Source organism: Oncorhynchus clarkii, unplaced genomic scaffold (assembly GCF_045791955.1).
Source record: "Oncorhynchus clarkii lewisi isolate Uvic-CL-2024 unplaced genomic scaffold, UVic_Ocla_1.0 unplaced_contig_34_pilon_pilon, whole genome shotgun sequence".
Taxonomy (NCBI): Eukaryota; Metazoa; Chordata; class Actinopteri; order Salmoniformes; family Salmonidae; genus Oncorhynchus; species Oncorhynchus clarkii.
Window position 1 is genome coordinate 82,704 of NW_027260936.1, and position 13,056 is coordinate 95,759.

Here is a 13,056-nt window from a genome sequence, read left to right on the forward strand (position 1 = left end):
GCATGCTTCCTAAGCACTGACAGAAAGGTCTCGTTCTTCGTAATTTTTCAGAAAAGAAGCCTGAAACAATGTCTAAAGACTGTTGACATCTAGTGGAAGCCATAGGAACTGCAATCTGGGTCCGAACCCATTAGAAACTCAATAAGCATTCAATTGAAAACTACCCACATCAAAAAAAAATCGCACTTCCTGGAATAATTTTCTTTAGGTTTTCGCCTGCCGTATCAGTTCTGTTATACTCACAGACAGGATTTTAACAGTTTTGGAAACTTTAGAGTGTTTTATATCCACATCTACTAATTATATGCATATCCGAGCTTCTGGGCATGAGTAACAGGGCACGCTTCTCATCCGTATGCCGAAATACTGCCTCCAAGCCAAAAGAAGTTCAACTAACTCCCTGTTTGAAGACTGATTTAAGTCTGTCAATCACACAGCATCATCTTATTTAGGAATTTGCAGTGTGCCATGCTTCTGTGAGAGACAATTGTGATCTTAAGCAGCATTGGGTTGGTGGTTTCTGTAAAGCCACATTGGTTCTTGTGCTGATTCATTGACTTCGCTGTGTAAAGAAGGCAGAGATTGCACACATAAAATCCCTGACCACTACGTGATTTGAACACGTAACCTTCTGATCTGGAGTCAGACACGCTACCTTTGCGCCACGAGGGCTTGTACAATGTGATTTTTGGAGGGGATGCCTAGTTCAGATTTCGTTGACTGTATCATTTGGAATGAAGACCTGGTTCTCTGGGGAAATGTACCATCTGACAATGCCCCCTCGTCAGCACGTGCCTCTGCCCGGCGGGTTAGGTGTATGAAAATAAGCCAAAGCAGAGCCCGGATAGCTCAGTCGGTAGAGCATCAGACTTTTAATCTGAGGGTCCAGGGTTCAAGTCCCTGTTCGGGCGATCCTTTAATGTTCACCTTTCTTCACTACGCTTTCTTTCTGAACTTGCATTTTCCTTGACTTTCCATGACATGTTCGACCTGAGGACAAAACACTCACAGAGCCAAAACAGCTTAGTCTGAAGACATCCTCATAGTACCGATAAAGTTTGTAGAGACATGTCAAACGATGTTAAAATGAATCCTCAGGTTGTCTATTGTCTTAATAATTGATAATATTTAAACTGGACAATAGCGTATTCAATAGAAAGGAAAAACAACGATCACGCTCCCAAACCAGCACTGCATGCTTCCTAAGCACTGACAGAAAGGTCTCGTTCTTCGTAATTTTTCAGAAAAGAAGCCTGAAACAATGTCTAAAGACTGTTGACATCTAGTGGAAGCCATAGGAACTGCAATCTGGGTCCGAACCCATTAGAAACTCAATAAGCATTCAATTGAAAACTACCCACATCAAAAAAAAATCGCACTTCCTGGAATAATTTTCTTTAGGTTTTCGCCTGCCGTATCAGTTCTGTTATACTCACAGACAGGATTTTAACAGTTTTGGAAACTTTAGAGTGTTTTATATCCACATCTACTAATTATATGCATATCCGAGCTTCTGGGCATGAGTAACAGGGCACGCTTCTCATCCGTATGCCGAAATACTGCCTCCAAGCCAAAAGAAGTTCAACTCCCTGTTTGAAGACTGATTTAAGTCTGTCAATCACACAGCATCATCTTATTTAGGAATTTGCAGTGTGCCATGCTTCTGTGAGAGACAATTGTCATCTTAAGCAGCATTGGTTTGGTGGTTTCTGTAAAGCCACATTGGTTCTTGTGCTGATTCATTGACTTCGCTGTGTAAAGAAGGCAGAGATTGCACACATAAAATCCCTGACCACGACGTGATTTGAACACGTAACCTTCTGATCTGGAGTCAGACACGCTACCTTTGCGCCACGAGGGCTTGTACAATGTGATTTTTGGAGGGGATGCCTAGTTCAGATTTCGTTGACTGTATCATTTGGAATGAAGACCTGGTTCTCTGGGGAAATGTACCATCTGACAATGCCCCCTCGTCAGCACGTGCCTCTGCCCGGTGGGTTAGGTGTATGAAAATAAGCCAAAGCAGAGCCCGGATAGCTCAGTCGGTAGAGCATCAGACTTTTAATCTGAGGGTCCAGGGTTCAAGTCCCTGTTCGGGCGCTCCTTTAATGTTCACCTTTCTTCACTACGCTTTCTTTCTGAACTTGCATTTTCCTTGACTTTCCATGACATGTTCGACCTGAGGACAAAACACTCACAGAGCCAAAACAGCTTAGTCTGAAGACATCCTCATAGTACCGATAAAGTTTGTAGAGACATGTCAAACAATGTTAAAATGAATCCTCAGGTTGTCTATTGTCTTAATAATTGATAATATTTAAACTGGACAATAGCGTATTCAATAGAAAGGAAAAACAACGATCACGCTCCCAAACCAGCACTGCATGCTTCCTAAGCACTGACAGAAAGGTCTCGTTCTTCGTAATTTTTCAGAAAAGAAGCCTGAAACAATGTCTAAAGACTGTTGACATCTAGTGGAAGCCATAGGAACTGCAATCTGGGTCCGAACCCATTAGAAACTCAATAAGCATTCAATTGAAAACTACCCACATCAAAAAAAATTGCACTTCCTGGAATGATTTTCCTCAGGTTTTCGCCTGCCGTATCAGTTCTGTTATACTCACAGACAGGATTTTAACAGTTTTGGAAACTTTAGAGTGTTTTATATCCACATCCACCAATTATATGCATATCCGAGCTTCTGGGCCTGAGTAACAGGGCGCGCTTCTCATCCATATGCCGAAATACTGCCTTCAAGCCAAAAGAAGTTCAACTCCCTGTTCGAAGACTGATTTAAGTCTGTCAATCACACAGCATCATCTTATTTAGGAATTTGCAGTGTGCCATGCTTCTGTGAGAGACAATTGTGATCTTAAGCAGCATTGGTTTGGTGGTTTCTGTAAAGCCACATTGGTTCTTGTGCTGATTCATTGACTTCGCTGTGTAAAGAAGGCAGAGATTGCACACATAAAATCCCTGACCACTACGTGATTTGAACACGCAACCTTCTGATCTGGAGTCAGACGCGCTACCTTTGCGCCACGAGGTCTTGTACAATGTGTTTTTTGGAGGGGATGCCTAGTTCAGATTTCGTTGACTGTATCATTTGGAATGAAGACCTGGTTCTCTGGGGAAATGTACCATCTGACAATACCCCCTCGTCAGCACGTGCCTCTGCCCGGCGGGTTAGGTGTATGAAAATAAGCAAAAGCAGAGCCCGGATAGCTCAGTCGGTAGAGCATCAGACTTTTAATCTGAGGGTCCAGGGTTCAAGTCCCTGTTCGGGCGATCCTTTAATGTTCTTCTTTCTGAACTTGCATTTTCCTTGACTTTCCATGACATGTTCGACCTGAGGACAAAACACTCACAGAGCCAAAACAGCTTAGTCTGAAGACATCCTCATAGTACCGATAAAGTTTGTAGAGACATGTCAAACGATGTTAAAATGAATCCTCAGGTTGTCTATTGTCTTAATAATTGATAATATTTAAACTGGACAATAGCGTATTCAATAGAAAGGAAAAACAACGATCACGCTCCCAAACCAGCACCGCATGCTTCCTAAGCACTGACAGAAAGGTCTCGTTCTTCGTAATTTTTCAGAAAAGAAGCCTGAAACAATGTCTAAAGACTGTTGACATCTAGTGGAAGCCATAGGAACTGCAATCTGGGTCCGAACCCATTAGAAACTCAATAAGCATTCAATTGAAAACTACCCACATCAAAAAAAATTGCACTTCCTGGAATGATTTTCCTCAGGTTTTCGCCTGCCGTATCAGTTCTGTTATACTCACAGACAGGATTTTAACAGTTTTGGAAACTTTAGAGTGTTTTATATCCACATCTACCAATTATATGCATATCCGAGCTTGTGGGCCTCAGTAACAGGGCACGCTTCTCATCCATATGCCGAAATACTGCCTTCAAGCCAAAAGAAGTTCAACTCCCTGTTCGAAGACTGATTTAAGTCTGTCAATCACACAGCATCATCTTATTTAGGAATTTGCAGTGTGCCATGCTTCTGTGAGAGACAATTGTCATCTTAAGCAGCATTGGTTTGGTGGTTTCTGTAAAGCCACATTGGTTCTTGTGCTGATTCATTGACTTCGCTGTGTAAAGAAGGCAGAGATTGCACACATAAAATCCCTGACCACGACGTGATTTGAACACGCAACCTTCTGATCTGGAGTCAGACGCGCTACCTTTGCGCCACGAGGTCTTGTACAATGTGTTTTTTGGAGGGGATGCCTAGTTCAGATTTCGTTAACTGTATCATTTGGAATGAAGACCTGGTTCTCTGGGGAAATGTACCATCTGACAATGCCCCCTCGTCAGCACGTGCCTCTGCCCGGCGGGTTAGGTGTATGAAAATAAGCAAAAGCAGAGCCCGGATAGCTCAGTCGGTAGAGCATCAGACTTTTAATTTGAGGGTCCAGGGTTCAAGTCCCTGTTCGGGCGATCCTTTAATGTTCACCTTTCTTCACTACGCTGTCTTTCTGAACTTGCATTTTCCTTGACTTTCCATGACATGTTCGACCTGAGGACAAAACACTCACAGAGCCAAAACAGCTTAGTCTGAAGACATCCTCATAGTACCGATAATGTTTGTAGAAACATGTCAAACGATGTTAAAATGAATCCTCAGGTTGTCGATTGTCTTAATAATTGATAATATTTAAACTGGACAATAGCGTATTCAATAGAAAGGAAAAACAACGATCACGCTCCCAAACCAGCACTGCATGCTTCCTAAGCACTGACAGAAAGGTCTTGTTCTTCGTAATTTTTCAGAAAAGAAGCCTGAAACAATGTCTAAAGACTGTTGACATCTAGTGGAAGCCATAGGAACTGCAATCTGGGTCCGAACCCATTAGAAACTCAATAAGCATTCAATTGAAAACTACCCACATCAAAAAAAATTGCACTTCCTGGAATGATTTTCCTCAGGTTTTCGCCTGCCGTATCAGTTCTGTTATACTCACAGACAGGATTTTAACAGTTTTGGAAACTTTAGAGTGTTTTATATCCACATCTACCAATTATATGCATATCCGAGCTTCTGGGCCTCAGTAACAGGGCACGCTGAAGACATCCTCATCCATATGCCGAAATACTGCCTCCAAGCCAAAAGAAGTTAAACTCCCTGTTCGAAGACTGATTTAAGTCTGTCAATCACACAGCATCATCTTATTTAGGAATTTGCAGTGTGCCATGCTTCTGTGAGAGACAATTGTGATCTTAAGCAGCATTGGTTTGGTGGTTTCTGTAAAGCCACATTGGTTCTTGTGCTGATTCATTGACTTCGCTGTGTAAAGAAGGCAGAGATTGCACACATAAAATCCCTGACCACGACGTGATTTGAACACGCAACCTTCTGATCTGGAGTCAGACGCGCTACCTTTGCGCTACGAGGTCTTGTACAATGTGTTTTTTGGAGGGGATGCCTAGTTCAGATTTCGTTAACTGTATCATTTGGAATGAAGACCTGGTTCTCTGGGGAAATGTACCATCTGACAATGCCCCCTCGTCAGCACGTGCCTCTGCCCGGCGGGTTAGGTGTATGAAAATAAGCAAAAGCAGAGCCCGGATAGCTCAGTCGGTAGAGCATCAGACTTTTAATATGAGGGTCCAGGGTTCAAGTCCCTGTTCGGGCGATCCTTTAATGTTCACCTTTCTTCACTACGCTGTCTTTCTGAACTTGCATTTTCCTTGACTTTCCATGACATGTTCGACCTGAGGACAAAACACTCACAGAGCCAAAACAGCTTAGTCTGAAGACATCCTCATAGTACCGATAATGTTTGTAGAAACATGTCAAACGATGTTAAAATGAATCCTCAGGTTGTCGATTGTCTTAATAATTGATAATATTTAAACTGGACAATAGCGTATTCAATAGAAAGGAAAAACAACGATCACGCTCCCAAACCAGCACTGCATGCCTCCTAAGCACTGACAGAAAGGTCTCGTTCTTCGTAATTTTTCAGAAAAGAAGCCTGAAACAATGTCTAAAGACTGTTGACATCTAGTGGAAGCCATAGGAACTGCAATCTGGGTCCGAACCCATTAGAAACTCAATAAGCATTCAATTGAAAACTACCCACATCAAAAAAAATCGCACTTCCTGGAATGATTTTCCTCAGGTTTTCGCCTATCAGTTCTGTTATACTCACAGACAGGATTTTAACAGTTTTGGAAACTTTAGAGTGTTTTATATCCACATCTACCAATTATATGCATATCCGAGCTTCTGGGCCTGAGTAACAGGGTACGCTTCTCATCCATATGCCGAAATACTGCCTCCAAGCCAAAAGAAGTTCAACTCCCTGTTCGAAGACTGATTTAAGTCTGTCAGTCACACAGCATCATCTTATTTAGGAATTTGCAGTGTGCCATGCTTCTGTGAGAGACAATTGTGATCTTAAGCAGCATTGGTTTAGTGGTTTCTGTAAAGCCACATTGGTTCTTCTGCTGATTCATTGACTTCGCTGTGTAAAGAAGGCAGAGATTGCACACATAAAATCCCTGACCACGACGTGATTTGAACACGCAACCTTCTGATCTGGAGTCAGACGCGCTACCTTTGCGCCACGAGGTCTTGTACAATGTGTTTTTCGGAGGGGATGCCTAGTTCAGATTTCGTTGACTGTATCGTTTGGAATGAAGACCTGGTTCTCTGGGGAAATGTACCATCTGACAATGCCCCCTCGTCAGCACGTGCCTCTGCCCGGCGGGTTAGGTGTATGAAAATAAGCAAAAGCAGAGCCCGGATAGCTCAGTCGGTAGAGCATCAGAGTTTTAATCTGAGGGTCCAGGGTTCAAGTCCCTGTTCGGGCGATCCTTTATTGTTCACCTTTCTTCACTACGCTGTCTTTCTGAACTTGCATTTTCCTTGACTTTCCATGACATGTTCGACCTGAGGACAAAACACTCACAGAGCCAAAACAGCTTAGTCTGAAGACATCCTCATAGTACCGATAATGTTTGTAGAAACATGTCAAACGATGTTAAAATGAATCCTCAGGTTGTCGATTGTCTTAATAATTGATAATATTTAAACTGGACAATTCAATAGAAAGGAAAAACAACGGTCACGCTCCCAAACCAGCACTGCATGCTTCCTAAGCACTGACAGAAAGGTCTCGTTCTTCGTAATTTTTCAGAAAAGAAGCCTGAAACAATGTCTAAAGACTGTTGACATCTAGTGGAAGCCATAGGAACTGCAATCTGGGTCCGAACCCATTAGAAACTCAATAAGCATTCAATTGAAAACTACCCACATCAAAAAAAAATCGCACTTCCTGGAATGATTTTCCTCAGGTTTTCGCCTGCCGTATCAGTTCTGTTATACTCACAGACAGGATTTTAACAGTTTTGGAAACTTTAGAGTGTTTTATATCCACATCTACCAATTATATGCATATCCGAGCTTCTGGGCATGAGTAACAGGGCACGCTTCTCATCCATATGCCGAAATACTGCCTCCAAGCCAAAAGAAGTTCAACTCCCTGTTTGAAGACTGATTTAAGTCTGTCAATCACACAGCATCATCTTATTTAGGAATTTGCAGTGTGCCATGCTTCTGTGAGAGACAATTGTGATCTTAAGCAGCATTGGGTTGGTGGTTTCTGTAAAGCCACATTGGTTCTTGTGCTGATTCATTGACTTCGCTGTGTAAAGAAGGCAGAGATTGCACACATAAAATCCCTGACCACGACGTGATTTGAACACGTAACCTTCTGATCTGGAGTCAGACGCGCTACCTTTGCGCCACGAGGGCTTGTACAATGTGTTTTTTGGAGGGGATGCCTAGTTCAGATTTCGTTGACTGTATCATTTGGAATGAAGACCTGGTTCTCTGGGGAAATGTACCATCTGACAATGCCCGCTCGTCAGCACGTGCCTCTGCCCGGCGGGTTAGGTGTATGAAAATAAGCAAAAGCAGAGCCCGGATAGCTCAGTCGGTAGAGCATCAGACTTTTAATCTGAGGGTCCAGGGTTCAAGTCCCTGTTCGGGCGCTCCTTTAATGTTCACCTTTCTTCACTACGCTTTCTTTCTGAACTTGCATTTTCCTTGACTTTCCATGACATGTTCGACCTGAGGACAAAACACTCACAGAGCCAAAACAGCTTAGTCTGAAGACATCCTCATAGTACCGATAAAGTTTGTAGAGACATGTCAAACGATGTTAAAATGAATCCTCAGGTTGTCTATTGTCTTAATAATTGATAATATTTAAACTGGACAATAGCGTATTCAATAGAAAGGAAAAACAACGATCACGCTCCCAAACCAGCACCGCATGCTTCCTAAGCACTGACAGAAAGGTCTCGTTCTTCGTAATTTTTCAGAAAAGAAGCCTGAAACAATGTCTAAAGACTGTTGACATCTAGTGGAAGCCATAGGAACTGCAATCTGGGTCCGAACCCATTAGAAACTCAATAAGCATTCAATTGAAAACTACCCACATCAAAAAAAATTGCACTTCCTGGAATGATTTTCCTCAGGTTTTCGCCTGCCGTATCAGTTCTGTTATACTCACAGACAGGATTTTAACAGTTTTGGAAACTTTAGAGTGTTTTATATCCACATCTACTAAATATATGCATATCCGAGCTTCTGGGCCTCAGTAACAGGGCACGCTTCTCATCCATATGCCGAAATACTGCCTCCAAGCCAAAAGAAGTTCAACTCCCTGTTCGAAGACTGATTTAAGTCTGTCAATCACACAGCATCATCTTAATTAGGAATTTGCAGTGTGCCATGCTTCTGTGAGAGACAATTGTGATCTTAAGCAGCATTGGTTTGGTGGTTTCTGTAAAGCCACATTGGTTCTTGTGCTGATTCATTGACTTCGCTGTGTAAAGAAGGCAGAGATTGCACACATAAAATCCCTGACCACGACGTGATTTGAACACGCAACCTTCTGATCTGGAGTCAGACGCGCTACCTTTGCGCCACGAGGTCTTGTACAATGTGTTTTTTGGAGGGGATGCCTAGTTCAGATTTCATTGACTGTATCATTTGGAATGAAGACCTGGTTCTCTGGGGAAATGTACAACCTGACAATGCCCCCTCGTCAGCACGTGCCTCTGCCCGGCGTGTTAGGTGTATGAAAATAAGCAAAAGCAGAGCCCGGATAGCTCAGTCATAGCTCAGTCGGTAGAGCATCAGACTTTTAATCTGAGGGTCCAGGGTCCAAGTCCCTGTTCGGGCGATCCTTTAATGTTCACCTTTCTTCACTACGCTGTCTTTCTGAACTTGCATTTTCCTTGACTTTCCATGACATGTTCGACCTGAGGACAAAACACTCACAGAGCCAAAACAGCTTAGTCTGAAGACATCCTCATAGTACCGATAATGTTTGTAGAAACATGTCAAACGATGTTAAAATGAATCCTCAGGTTGTCGATTGTCTTAATAATTGATAATATTTAAACTGGACAATTCAATAGAAAGGAAAAACAACGGTCACGCTCCCAAACCAGCACTGCATGCTTCCTAAGCACTGACAGAAAGGTCTCGTTCTTCGTAATTTTTCAGAAAAGAAGCCTGAAACAATGTCTAAAGACTGTTGACATCTAGTGGAAGCCATAGGAACTGCAATCTGGGTCCGAACCCATTAGAAACTCAATAAGCATTCAATTGAAAACTACCCACATCAAAAAAAATCGCACTTCCTGGAATGATTTTCCTCAGGTTTTCGCCTGCCGTATCAGTTCTGTTATACTCACAGACAGGATTTTAACAGTTTTGGAAACTTTAGAGTGTTTTATATCCACATCTACTAATTATATGCATATCCGAGCTTCTGGGCCTGAGTAACAGGGCACGCTTCTCATCCATATGCCGAAATACTGCCTCCAAGCCAAAAGAAGTTCAACTCCCTGTTTGAAGACTGATTTAAGTCTGTCAATCACACAGCATCATCTTATTTAGGAATTTGCAGTGTGCCATGCTTCTGTGAGAGACAATTGTGATCTTAAGCAGCATTGGTTTGGTGGTTTCTGTAAAGCCACATTGGTTCTTGTGCTGATTCATTGACTTCGCTGTGTAAAGAAGGCAGAGATTGCACACATAAAATCCCTGACCACGACGTGATTTGAACACGCAACCTTCTGATCTGGAGTCAGACGCGCTACCTTTGCGCCACGAGGGCTTGTACAATGTGATTTTTGGAGGGGATGCCTAGTTCAGATTTCGTTGACTGTATCATTTGGAATGAAGACCTGGTTCTCTGGGGAAATGTACCATCTGACAATGCCCGCTCGTCAGCACGTGCCTCTGCCCGGCGGGTTAGGTGTATGAAAATAAGCCAAAGCAGAGCCCGGATAGCTCAGTCGGTAGAGCATCAGACTTTTAATCTGAGGGTCCAGGGTTCAAGTCCCTGTTCGGGCGATCCTTTAATGTTCACCTTTCTTCACTACGCTGTCTTTCTGAACTTGCATTTTCCTTGACTTTCCATGACATGTTCGACCTGAGGACAAAACACTCACAGAGCCAAAACAGCTTAGTCTGAAGACATCCTCATAGTACCGATAATGTTTGTAGAAACATGTCAAACGATGTTAAAATGAATCCTCAGGTTGTCGATTGTCTTAATAATTGATAATATTTAAACTGGACAATAGCGTATTCAATAGAAAGGAAAAACAACGATCACGCTCCCAAACCAGCACTGCATGCCTCCTAAGCACTGACAGAAAGGTCTCGTTCTTCGTAATTTTTCAGAAAAGAAGCCTGAAACAATGTCTAAAGACTGTTGACATCTAGTGGAAGCCATAGGAACTGCAATCTGGGTCCGAACCCATTAGAAACTCAATAAGCATTCAATTGAAAACTACCCACATCAAAAAAAATCGCACTTCCTGGAATGATTTTCCTCAGGTTTTCGCCTATCAGTTCTGTTATACTCACAGACAGGATTTTAACAGTTTTGGAAACTTTAGAGTGTTTTATATCCACATCTACCAATTATATGCATATCCGAGCTTCTGGGCCTGAGTAACAGGGCACGCTTCTCATCCATATGCCGAAATACTGCCTCCAAGCCAAAAGAAGTTCAACTCCCTGTTCGAAGACTGATTTAAGTCTGTCAATCACACAGCATCATCTTATTTAGGAATTTGCAGTGTGCCATGCTTCTGTGAGAGACAATTGTGATCTTAAGCAGCATTGGTTTGGTGGTTTCTGTAAAGCCACATTGGTTCTTGTGCTGATTCATTGACTTCGCTGTGTAAAGAAGGCAGAGATTGCACACATAAAATCCCTGACCACGACGTGATTTGAACACGCAACCTTCTGATCTGGAGTCAGACGCGCTACCTTTGCGCCACGAGGTCTTGTACAATGTGTTTTTTGGAGGGGATGCCTAGTTCAGATTTCGTTGACTGTATCATTTGGAATGAAGACCTGGTTCTCTGGGGAAATGTACCATCTGACAATGCCCCCTCGTCAGCACGTGCCTCTGCCCGGCGGGTTAGGTGTATGAAAATAAGCAAAAGCAGAGCCCGGATAGCTCAGTCGGTAGAGCATCAGACTTTTATTCTGAGGGTCCAGGGTTCAATTCCCTGTTCGGGCGATCCTTTAATGTTCACCTTTCTTCACTACGCTGTCTTTCTGAACTTGCATTTTCCTTGACTTTCCATGACATGTTCGACCTGAGGACAAAACACTCACAGAGCCAAAACAGCTTAGTCTGAAGACATCCTCATAGTACCGATAATGTTTGTAGAAACATGTCAAACGATGTTAAAATAAATCCTCAGGTTGTCGATTGTCTTAATAATTGATAATATTTAAACTGGACAATAGCGTATTCAATAGAAAGGAAAAACAACGGTCACGCTCCCAAACCAGCACTGCATGCTTCCTAAGCACTGACAGAAAGGTCTCGTCTCGTTCTTCGTAATTTTTCAGAAAAGAAGCCTGAAACAATGTTTAAAGACTGTTGACATCTAGTGGAAGCCATAGGAACTGCAATCTGGGTCCGAACCCATTAGAAACTCAATAAGCATTCAATTGAAAACTACCCACATCAAAAAAAAATCGCACTTCCTGGAATGATTTTCCTCAGGTTTTCGCCTGCCGTATCAGTTCTGTTATACTCACAGACAGGATTTTAACAGTTTTGGAAACTTTAGAGTGTTTTATATCCACATCTACCAATTATATGCATATCCGAGCTTCTGGGCCTGAGTAACAGGGCACGCTTCTCATCCATATGCCGAAATACTGCCTCCAAGCCAAAAGAAGTTCAACTCCCTGTTCGAAGACTGATTTAAGTCTGTCAATCACACAGCATCATCTTATTTAGGAATTTGCAGTGTGCCATGCTTCTGTGAGAGACAATTGTGATCTTAAGCAGCATTGGGTTGGTGGTTTCTGTAAAGCCACATTGGTTCTTGTGCTGATTCATTGACTTCGCTGTGTAAAGAAGGCAGAGATTGCACACATAAAATCCCTGACCACGACGTGATTTGAACACGCAACCTTCTGATCTGGAGTCAGACGCGCTACCTTTGAGCCACGAGGTCTTGTACAATGTGTTTTTTGGAGGGGATGCCTAGTTCAGATTTCGTTAACTGTATCATTTGGAATGAAGACCTGGTTCTCTGGGGAAATGTACCATCTGACAATGCCCCCTCGTCAGCACGTGCCTCTGCCCGGCGGGTTAGGTGTATGAAAATAAGCAAAAGCAGAGCCCGGATAGCTCAGTCGGTAGAGCATCAGACTTTTAATCTGAGGGTCCAGGGTTCAAGTCCCTGTTCGGGCGATCCTTTAATGTTCACCTTTCTTCACTACGCTGTCTTTCTGAACTTGCATTTTCCTTGACTTTCCATGACATGTTCGACCTGAGGACAAAACACTCACAGAGCCAAAACAGCTTAGTCTGAAGACATCCTCATAGTACCGATAATGTTTGTAGAAACATGTCAAACGATGTTAAAATGAATCCTCAGGTTGTCGATTGTCTTAATAATTGATAATATTTAAACTGGACAATAGCGTATTCAATAGAAAGGAAAAACAACGATCACGCTCCCAAACCAGCA

At 42.7% G+C, this 13,056-nt stretch overlaps 21 non-coding genes across 21 annotated transcripts; 11 read left to right on the top strand and 10 right to left on the bottom strand.

Moving 5' to 3' along the window:
* The first annotated feature begins 838 nt into the window (after positions 1-838).
* Positions 839-911, top strand: trnak-uuu (transfer RNA lysine (anticodon UUU)). Its single transcript has one exon. It is a non-coding gene; the product is annotated as a tRNA-Lys (tRNA).
* Positions 912-1,789: 878 nt separating this feature from the next.
* Positions 1,790-1,861, bottom strand: trnaw-cca (transfer RNA tryptophan (anticodon CCA)). The gene has a single exon. It is a non-coding gene; the product is annotated as a tRNA-Trp (tRNA).
* A 166-nt stretch (positions 1,862-2,027) lies between these two features.
* On the top strand, positions 2,028-2,100 carry trnak-uuu (transfer RNA lysine (anticodon UUU)). The gene has a single exon. It is a non-coding gene; the product is annotated as a tRNA-Lys (tRNA).
* An 877-nt stretch (positions 2,101-2,977) lies between these two features.
* Positions 2,978-3,049, bottom strand: trnaw-cca (transfer RNA tryptophan (anticodon CCA)). The gene has a single exon. It is a non-coding gene; the product is annotated as a tRNA-Trp (tRNA).
* A 166-nt stretch (positions 3,050-3,215) lies between these two features.
* On the top strand, positions 3,216-3,288 carry trnak-uuu (transfer RNA lysine (anticodon UUU)). The gene has a single exon. It is a non-coding gene; the product is annotated as a tRNA-Lys (tRNA).
* An 859-nt stretch (positions 3,289-4,147) lies between these two features.
* Positions 4,148-4,219, bottom strand: trnaw-cca (transfer RNA tryptophan (anticodon CCA)). The gene has a single exon. It is a non-coding gene; the product is annotated as a tRNA-Trp (tRNA).
* A 166-nt stretch (positions 4,220-4,385) lies between these two features.
* On the top strand, positions 4,386-4,458 carry trnak-uuu (transfer RNA lysine (anticodon UUU)). The gene has a single exon. It is a non-coding gene; the product is annotated as a tRNA-Lys (tRNA).
* An 885-nt stretch (positions 4,459-5,343) lies between these two features.
* Positions 5,344-5,415, bottom strand: trnaw-cca (transfer RNA tryptophan (anticodon CCA)). The gene has a single exon. It is a non-coding gene; the product is annotated as a tRNA-Trp (tRNA).
* Positions 5,416-5,581: 166 nt separating this feature from the next.
* Positions 5,582-5,654, top strand: trnak-uuu (transfer RNA lysine (anticodon UUU)). The gene has a single exon. It is a non-coding gene; the product is annotated as a tRNA-Lys (tRNA).
* Positions 5,655-6,526: 872 nt separating this feature from the next.
* On the bottom strand, positions 6,527-6,598 carry trnaw-cca (transfer RNA tryptophan (anticodon CCA)). The gene has a single exon. It is a non-coding gene; the product is annotated as a tRNA-Trp (tRNA).
* A 166-nt stretch (positions 6,599-6,764) lies between these two features.
* On the top strand, positions 6,765-6,837 carry trnak-uuu (transfer RNA lysine (anticodon UUU)). Its single transcript has one exon. It is a non-coding gene; the product is annotated as a tRNA-Lys (tRNA).
* Positions 6,838-7,708: 871 nt separating this feature from the next.
* On the bottom strand, positions 7,709-7,780 carry trnaw-cca (transfer RNA tryptophan (anticodon CCA)). The gene has a single exon. It is a non-coding gene; the product is annotated as a tRNA-Trp (tRNA).
* Positions 7,781-7,946: 166 nt separating this feature from the next.
* On the top strand, positions 7,947-8,019 carry trnak-uuu (transfer RNA lysine (anticodon UUU)). The gene has a single exon. It is a non-coding gene; the product is annotated as a tRNA-Lys (tRNA).
* Positions 8,020-8,896: 877 nt separating this feature from the next.
* trnaw-cca (transfer RNA tryptophan (anticodon CCA)) lies at positions 8,897-8,968 on the bottom strand. The gene has a single exon. It is a non-coding gene; the product is annotated as a tRNA-Trp (tRNA).
* A 166-nt stretch (positions 8,969-9,134) lies between these two features.
* Positions 9,135-9,218, top strand: trnak-uuu (transfer RNA lysine (anticodon UUU)). Its single transcript has one exon. It is a non-coding gene; the product is annotated as a tRNA-Lys (tRNA).
* An 870-nt stretch (positions 9,219-10,088) lies between these two features.
* On the bottom strand, positions 10,089-10,160 carry trnaw-cca (transfer RNA tryptophan (anticodon CCA)). Its single transcript has one exon. It is a non-coding gene; the product is annotated as a tRNA-Trp (tRNA).
* A 166-nt stretch (positions 10,161-10,326) lies between these two features.
* On the top strand, positions 10,327-10,399 carry trnak-uuu (transfer RNA lysine (anticodon UUU)). The gene has a single exon. It is a non-coding gene; the product is annotated as a tRNA-Lys (tRNA).
* An 872-nt stretch (positions 10,400-11,271) lies between these two features.
* On the bottom strand, positions 11,272-11,343 carry trnaw-cca (transfer RNA tryptophan (anticodon CCA)). The gene has a single exon. It is a non-coding gene; the product is annotated as a tRNA-Trp (tRNA).
* A 166-nt stretch (positions 11,344-11,509) lies between these two features.
* On the top strand, positions 11,510-11,582 carry trnak-uuu (transfer RNA lysine (anticodon UUU)). The gene has a single exon. It is a non-coding gene; the product is annotated as a tRNA-Lys (tRNA).
* An 883-nt stretch (positions 11,583-12,465) lies between these two features.
* Positions 12,466-12,537, bottom strand: trnaw-cca (transfer RNA tryptophan (anticodon CCA)). The gene has a single exon. It is a non-coding gene; the product is annotated as a tRNA-Trp (tRNA).
* Positions 12,538-12,703: 166 nt separating this feature from the next.
* trnak-uuu (transfer RNA lysine (anticodon UUU)) lies at positions 12,704-12,776 on the top strand. The gene has a single exon. It is a non-coding gene; the product is annotated as a tRNA-Lys (tRNA).
* Positions 12,777-13,056: the final 280 nt, after the last annotated feature.